Here is a 9006-nt window from a genome sequence, read left to right as displayed (position 1 = left end):
TTGTGTGTGTGTGTGTGTGTGTGTGTGTGTGTGTGTGTGTGTACAAAACTATATTCTGGAGCTTATGCTATAGTTATATACAAAGATAGTCTGCATTGGTTTCTCTAGATGCATAGTATTTCACTATTTGGATGTACTGTAGTTTCTCCAGTAGACTCCAATTGATGAACATTTGGGGTTTTTGCTATTACAAAATAAGTGTCCATATTTTTGTGTTTCTGTCAGTGTTTCTTTAGGACAGATGCCTAGAAGTAAGCTTCCTGGGTCAAAGGGTCAGAATGCATATGTTATTTTGTTAAAAATTGCCAAATTCCCCTCTGTAGGATTTGTACCAGCAATGATGAGAGTGCCTGTTTTCTCAAAGCCTGGCCAAATGAATACTCATCAATCTTGGATTTTTTGCCACTGTGATAGGTGAAAAATGGTATACTATTGTGTTTTTAATTTACCATTTTCTTATTATGTGCACAATCAAGATCTTTTCATGTAGATAAAGGCATTTGTATTTAGTTTTCTATGAATTGTCTGTATATATTCCTAGCATTTTTTCTCTGTAGCATTATTAGTCTTCCATTCTTTCTTTTTTTTAAGTTTATTTATTTTGAGACAGAGAGAGAGAAGAGAATGTGTGAGTGAGAGGGGGAGGGGCAGAGAGAGAGAGAAGGAGAGAAATAATCCCAAGCAGGCTCAATGCTGTCAGTGCAGAGCCCAACATGGAGCTCAATCTCATGACTGTGACATCATGACCTGAGCAGAAATGTAGAGTCAGACGCTTAACTGGCACCTCTCATTCTTTCTTTTTCAAGGTTCTTTATATATGGTAAATATTAAACTTTTATTTATGATAAAATTTGAAAAATTGAAAAAGTTGAAGTGTGTTATTTGTTTCTTTACTTTCCTTATGGTGTTTTTATGCCATGTAAGTTAAAATTTTTTTTTCTTATTTTATGTAATAAATTCCTTAGTCTTTTCCCTTATGGCTTCTAAACGTTGAGTCAGAGGTAGGAAAGTACCCCTCACTCTTGGATTATAGAATATTTTTTTCTATACTTGTATGGACTCATTTAATATGTTTAATTTTCTAATCCACTTGGAATTTATCTTGGTACATGGTTTGGGCAATGAATACAATTTTATCTTTTCTATGGCTATTCAGTTAGCTCCATGCCTTTGATTTAAAAAAAAAAAAGTCATCATTTTCCCCAATAACTTGAGCTTCTTCCTTTATAATATACTAAATTTCCAAATGCAATTGGATCTATTTCTGGATTTTCTATTTTGTTCCACTGGGTCATGCATGTTGCACCACCACATTTTTAATTAGAGACATTAGAGTATGTTTCAATGTCTCACAATGTTATCCCTTTCCCATTTCTCTCTCTCTTTTCAGGCTTTCCTCTCTTGGCTATTCTTGCTTGTCTGTTCTTCCAAATGAATTTTATAAAAAAATGATCTAGTTCCAGAAAGAAACTTACTCATATTTTTGTTGGATTACATTAAGTTTATGAACTATATGATATGTTATGAACTTATTTTGACCTAAAATTTCTGATATTGAGTCTTCCTGTCTAGGAATGTGTTATATCTTTTCATTTATGCAAGGTTATTTTTGTGCATTTTTGAATTATTCTGTAGTTATTCTTCCTATAGGTCCTGGACATTTCTTGCTAAATTTACACCTGGGTATTTAATTTTATTTAGTTTTCACAAAGGTGGTTTTCTCGTCCAATATAAACTGATTTTTATTTGTATATAGGGGAAGATCTGATTTTTGTATATTGATTTTATAACCTACTGTACTAAATTGTTTTGTTTGTAGTTGTTTTCTAGTACTGTAGTAATTTGGATTTTTCTAGATACACACTTATATAATTCTTAGCTCTATTAAGCTCTATTAATATGATGGATAATATTAATGAATTTTAGAATATTGAATCTATTCTACTTGGTCATGATGAATGTTTTAATGTCCTGTTGGATTCTGTTTGCTAATTATTGATATTTATAAGATAAATTGGTTTGTAATTTTCTTTTGTTGATGCAATCATTTTCAGGTTTAGATAGATGTTATACTCATTTCATATAATAATTTTTAAATATAGAATTTCCCTGAGAAACAGCCTGGGCCTGGGACATTTTTGTGAGAAATTTTTTCTGCTTCCTCTATTTCTTCTGTGGTATTTTCTATGTTTGGACTTTCTGTCTCCACTGGGATTGATTTTGACAAGTTGTATTTGCTAGAAAATTATCCATTTCATCTACTTTTCCAAAAGTTATTTGCGAAGAATTGTACAAAGTCAACTCTTATCATTAAAAAAGTGCTTAGTTTGGTTATTTCCTCCTTGTCATTTCTAATTTTATGTATATAAAACCCCCCTTTTTTTCCCAGTTACATCAGCTAACAGTTTATTTTATTACGTTCTTTTTTTCAAATAATTAACTTTTAGATGTATTTATTAGTTCTCTTTTTTTTCTGTTTTTAACTCATATCTTTGTTAAGGTATAACTAACTTACTGTGAAATTCATTATGGGTACAGTTTGATGATTTTGACAAATTGTATGTGGAACAAAACACTAATTAAGACAGAAAACAGGGGTGCCTGGGTGGCGCAGTCGGTTGAGCGTCCGACTTCAGCCAGGTCACGATCTCGTGGGCCGTGAGTTCGAGCCCCGCGTCAGGCTCTGGGCTGATGGCTCAGAGCCTGGAGCCTGTTTCCGATTCTGTGTCTCCCTCTCTCTCTGCCCCTCCCCTGTTCATGCTCTGTCTCTCTCTGTCCCAAAAATAAATAAACGTTGAAAGAAAAATTAAAAAAAAAAAGACAGAAAACAATTCTATCACTCTAAAAAGTTTCTTCTCCCTCCTCTCCAGACAACCTCCTACTGTATCCCAGAGGTAACAGTGTTCTAATATCTACCACCATGGTTTAGTTTTTCCAGTTTTCAAATATATTATAAATTGATTCTACACTATATGCTATTTTGTGTCTGGCTTCTTGTACTTAATTTATGTTTTAAGATTTACACATGTTCTTGAATGTATCAGCAATATGTTCTTTTTAATTTATAGGTGGTATTACATATTAGATATACCACAATTTATGCATTCATTTGTTGATGAATTTAGTTTATTCCATTTTGGGGGTATAAGAATAAAAATGCTATTCAAAATTAAACTACTGGGACTACACCAAAATAAAAAGCTTTTTCATGGTGAAAGAAACCATCAACAAAACAAAAAGCAACTGATTGAATGGAGAAGATACTTGTAAATGATACATCTGATAAAGGGTTAATATCCAAAATATATAAAGAACTTATACAGCTCAACCCCAAAACAAAATCCAATTAAAAATCCAGTTTTAATCCAATTAAAAATGGGCAGAACACATGAATAGACATTTCCCCAAAGAAGACATACAGATGGCCAACACACACATGAAAAGATGCTCAACATCACTAATCATCAAGGAAATGCAAATCCACACCACAGTATCACCTCACACCTGTCAGAATGGATAAAATAAAAAACACAAGAAATAAATGTTGTGGAGAACATGGAGTAAAAGGAACCCTTGTGCACTTGGGAATGCAAGCTTGTGCAGCCACTGTGGAAAACAGTATGGAGGTTTCTCAAAAAATTAAAAATAGAATTACCATATGATCCACTACTTCCACTACTGGGTATTTGCCCAAAGAAAACAAAAACACTAATTCAAAAAGGTATATAGACCCCTATGTTTATTGGCACATTATTTATAGTAGCCCAGATATGGAAGCAACTCGAGTGTCCATCCATAGATGAATGGATAAAGAAGGTGTGGTGTGTGTATATATATATATATATATATATATATATATATATATGAAAATTACTCAGCCATAAAAAAATGAAGTCTTGCCATTTGCAACAACATGGATGGATGTAGAGGGTATAATGCTAAGTGAAATAAGTCAGTCAGAGAAGGACAAGTGCCATATGATTTTACTCATATGTGGAATTTAAGAAACAAAATAAATGAACACAGAAAAAAGAGACAAACAAAAGCACAGATTCTTTTTTTTATAATTTAACTTTATTTTTTATTTTTTAAAATTTGCATCCAAATTCGTTAGTATATAGTGAAGCAATCATTTTAGGAGTAGATTCCTTAATGCCCCTTACCCATTTAGCCCATCCCCCCTCCCACAACTCCTCTAGCAACCCTCAGTTTGTTCTCCATATTTTTGAGTCTCTTTTGAAAAACACAGATTCTTCACTGTAGGGAACAAAATGGTAGTTGCCAAAGGGGAGGTGGGTGGAGCATAAATGATATAGGTGAAGGTGATTAAGAGCACACTTACCGTGATGAGCACTGAGGAATTGTTGAATCATTATATTATACAGCTGAAACTAATATAACACTATAAGCTAATTATACTTGAATTAAAAAATAAAAGAAAAAAGAAAAAAAGCCACTATAAATATTTTTGCACAAGTCTTTTTGTGAATACATGTTTTCATTTTACTTGAGTGTATACCTAAAAGTGGAACAGTTTGCTCATAAGGTAGGAGTGTGCTAGCTGTTATAAAAAACAGTTCCACTTGTTATTTATCCAAAGGAAATGAAAACACTAACTCAACAAGATATCTGCATGCCAGTGTTCATTGCAGCATAATTATTTACAATAGCCAAGACACGGAAGCAACCTAAATGTCCATCGATGGATGAATAATGGGTGAATGGATAAAGAAAATGTGACACACACACACACACACACACACACACACACACACACACACACTGGAATATTATTCTATTATTCAGCCATGAAATCTTTCCATTTGTGACAACATGAATGGGACTTGAGGGCATTATGCTAAGTAGAGTAAGCTAGCCAGAGAAAGACAAATACCATATGATCTCACACGTGGAATCTTAAAAAGAAACACAAGGAACTCATACATACAGAGAATAGATTGACCAGGGGATGCTTTGAGGTGGTGAAATGAGTGAAGATGGTCAAAAGGTACACATTTTCAGTTATAAAATAAGTAAGTCCTGGGGATGTAATATACATGCTGTATACAAATATAATGGTACTTATCAATTATGTCTCAATAAAATTTTTAAAAATAATAAAAAAGTTAAAAAAAACAAGAAATTATTTTTCAAAAGTGTTGTACCATTAACAAACTACCAACAATGTATGAATGTTCCAGTTGCTCTATATTCTCACTGACAACTGGTATCATCAGTCTTAAATTTTAGCCATTCTAATGGATATGGAGTGATATTTCATTTCGGTTTTAATTTTAATTTCTCTGATGACTAATGATGTTAAACATCCTTTCATGTGCTTATTAGCCATTTATATATCTTCTTTTGTGAAGTTCTTCTTGAAGCATTTGCCCTTTTTAAATAGTTGTAGTTTTATTAGTGATTTTAGTTCTTTTTAAAAAAATGTTTATTTATTTTTGAGAGAGAGTTAGAGAGTGAGCATGGGAGGGGCAGAAAGAGAGGGAGACAGAGAATTCCAAGCAAGCTTTGCACTGTCAGCAGGAAGCCCAATGTGGGGCTCTAACTCATGAGCCATGAGATCATAACCTGAGCTGAAATCAAGAGTCGGACACTTAACCAACTAAGCCACCCAGGTGCCCCAATTTGTAGTTCTTTATATATTTCTTATACAACTTCTTTGTCAGGTATATGTTTTGCAGATATTTTCTTTTGGTCTGTGACTTGCCTTCCCCCCCACCCCTTCTTAATTGTATCTTTTGATATGTGGATGTTGTTAATTTTGGTGAAGCCCAATTTATCATTTTTTTCTTTTATATTTAGCATATTTTGTGTTCTCTTTGGAAACGTTTTCCCTATCCCTAGGTCATAAGGGTATTCTCCTATATTTTCTTCTAGTTTTATTGTTTTAGCACTTTCCTATCTTGAATTAATTCCTGTATATGGTCTGAGGTTTTTGATTTTGATTTTTAACATGGATATCCAGTTGTCAGATTCATTGAAAAGGCTTTTCTTTCTTCATTGAATGGCCTTAACATCTTTGTGAAAAATCAATTGACTGTATACACATGGGTCTGCTTCTGTTTTCTCTAGACATCTATTTGTCTACACTTACACCAATACCACACTGCATTGATTACTGTAACTTTATAGTAAATTTTGAAATCAGGCAATATAAGTCCTATGACTTTTTAAAAAGATTTAACAAGATTGTTGTGGCTATTTCAGGCCCTTTGCCTTTCCATTTACATTTTAGAATCAGCTTGTCAATTTCTATAAAAAAAGTCTTCTGGGATTTTGGGGGGGATTTGTGTGAGTTTGATAGCACCGCCACAACAAAATACCACAGACTGGGTGGCTTAAACAGCAGAAATGTATATTCACACAGTTCTGGAAGCTAGAAGTCCAAGGTCAAGGTGCCAGCAGGTTTAGTTTCTCCTTGGCTTGCAGATGGCTGCCTCCATGCTGTGTCTTCATGTGGTCTTTCCTCTGTGTGGGGGCATCCTCAGTGTCTCTGTGTGCTCGTTATTTCCTCTTTGTAAAGGACACCAGTCAGATCGCATCAGGCATCACCCTAATGGCTTTATTTTAACTCAGTCACCTCTTTAAAGACCCTGTCTCCAGATGCAGTCACTTTCTGAGGTACGGGGGGGTCAGGGTTTCAACATATGAATTGGGGGGCACACAATTTAGTTCATAACAGGATTATGTTGGACCTATAGATCAACCTTGAGATAAATGACATTTTAACAGTATTGAGGCTTCATATAACATGAACATGTTATATCTCTGCATATATCTGAGTCTTCTTTAATTTCCCAGAGATGTTTTATAATTTTCAGTATAGAGGGCTTGCATATATTTTGTTCAATTTACTCTTAAACTTTTTCTGGTTTTTGATACTTTTGTAAATGGTATTTTTCAATTTATTTTCCAATTGTTTGTGGCTAGTATATAGACATGCGGTTACTTTTTGTATATTGATCTTGTATCCTGAAAGGTTGTTAAATTCTCCTATTAATTGGTAGATTTGGGGGTAAGTATTTTACGTGTGTAATAATTTACTTATTCCTTTCCAAGCTTTATGCTTTTTTTCTTCCTTTACTGCATTGGCTGGGACCAAATCTCAGTACAATGCAGAATAGTAGACATCCTTGACCTATGCCTGTTCTTAGAAGAAAAGTGTTGCCTTTCTGCCCGTGGACGCCACTGAGTAAGCATCGTGAAACTCTCCCCTCTCACCACCATCATGTCTAAGTCTGAGTCTCCCAAAGAGCCTAAACAGCTGCGGAAGCTTTTCATCGGAGGTTTGAGCTTTGAAACAACCAATGAGAGTCTGAGGAGCCATTTTGAGCAGTGGGGAATGCTTACGGACTGTGTGCTAATGAGAGATCCAAACACCAAGTTCTCCAGAGGCTTTGGGTTTGTCACGTATGCATGCCACTGTGGAAGAGGTGGACGCAGCCACGAATGCAAGGCCACACAAGGTGGATGGAAGAGTTGTAGAACCAAAGAGGGCTGTCTCGAGAGAAGATTCTCAAAGACCTGGTGCCCACTTAACTGTGAAAAAGATTTTTGTCAGTAGCATTAAAGAAGACACTGAAAAACATTACCTAAAATATTATTTTGAACAGTATGGGAAAATTGAAGTGATTGAAATCATGACTGACCGAGGCAGTGGCAAAAAGACAGGCTTTGCTTTTGTAACATTTGGCAACCATGACTCTGTAGACAAGATTGTCATTAAAAAATACCATACTGTGAATGGCCACAACAGTGAAGTAAGGAAAGCTTTATCTAAGCAAGAGATGGCTGGTGCTTCTTCCAGCCAAAGAGGTCGAAGTGGTTCTGGGAACTTCAGCAGTGGTTGTGGAGGTGGTTTTGGTGGGAACGACAACTTTGGCCATGGAGGAAACTTCAGTGGGTGAGGTGGCTTTGGTGGCAGTTAAGGTGGTGGTGGATATGGTGGCAGTGGGGATGGCTATAATGGATTTGGTAATGATGGTGGTTATGGAGGAGGCGGCCCTGGTTACTCTGGAGGAAGCAGAGGCTATCAAAGTGGTGGACAGGGTTATGGAAACCAGGGCAATGGCTATGGCGGGAGTGGCAGCTATGACAGCTATAACAATGGAGGAGGTGGAGGCAGCTTTGGCAGCGGTAGTGGAAGCAACTTTGGAGGTGGTGGAAGCTGTAATGATTTTGGCAATTACAACAATCAATCTTCAAATTTTGGACCCATTAAAGGAAATTTTGGAGGCACAAGCACTGGCCTCTATGGTGGTGGAGGCCAATACTTTGCCAAACTATGAAACCAAAGTGGCTGTGGTGGTTCCAACAGCAGCAGTAGCTATGGCAGTGGCGTAAGGTTTTAATTACTGCCAGGAAACAAAGCTTAGCAGGAGAGGAGAGCCAGAGAAGTGACAGGGAAGCTATAGGTTACAACAGATTTGTGAACTCAGCCAAGCACAGTGGTGGCAGGGCCTAGCTATTACAAGGAAGACATGTTTTAGACAATACTCATGTGTATGGGCAAAAAACTCGAGGACTGTATTTGTGACTAATTGTATAGCAGGTTATTTTAGTTTCTGTTCTGTGGAAAGTGTAAAGCATTCCAACAAAGGGTTTTACTGTAGATTTTTTTTTGCACCCATGCTGTTGATTGCTAAATGTAATAGTCTGATCATGATGCTGAATAAATGTGTCTTTTTTAAAATGTGCTGTGTAAAGTTAGTCTACTCTGAAGCCATCTTGGTAAACCACCCCAACAGTGTGAAGTTAGAATTTCTTCAGGGTGATGCCAGATTCCATCTGAAATTTATTTGCAACCTGCTTGGGCACAGAAGCCATTGTCTCCACAAACATTGGTGTGGTTGAACTGACAGTTAACATGTTGTCACCTGGAGTTCACTGTTAAAAGGGTCACCCAAGCAAAGTCCTGGAGTTTATTTGGTTATTAATATGATTGTTGGCACATCCTATGCAATATATCTAAATTGAATTATGGTATCA

The 9006-nt window shown here is 35.8% G+C and overlaps 1 pseudogene; it reads left to right on the top strand.

Annotated features, from left to right (window-relative positions):
• Positions 1-7246: 7246 nt before the first annotated feature.
• On the top strand, positions 7247-8751 carry LOC124505710 (heterogeneous nuclear ribonucleoprotein A1-like; annotated as a pseudogene).
• Positions 8752-9006: the final 255 nt, after the last annotated feature.

Source organism: Lynx rufus, unplaced genomic scaffold, assembly GCF_022079265.1.
Source record: "Lynx rufus isolate CCGP_SWC_20201006 ecotype Redwood Valley unplaced genomic scaffold, mLynRuf1.p SCAF_9, whole genome shotgun sequence".
NCBI lineage: Eukaryota > Metazoa > Chordata > Mammalia > Carnivora > Felidae > Lynx > Lynx rufus.
The sequence above is the reverse complement of the archived record's forward strand: the minus strand, read 5'-3'. Positions and strand labels throughout refer to the sequence as shown.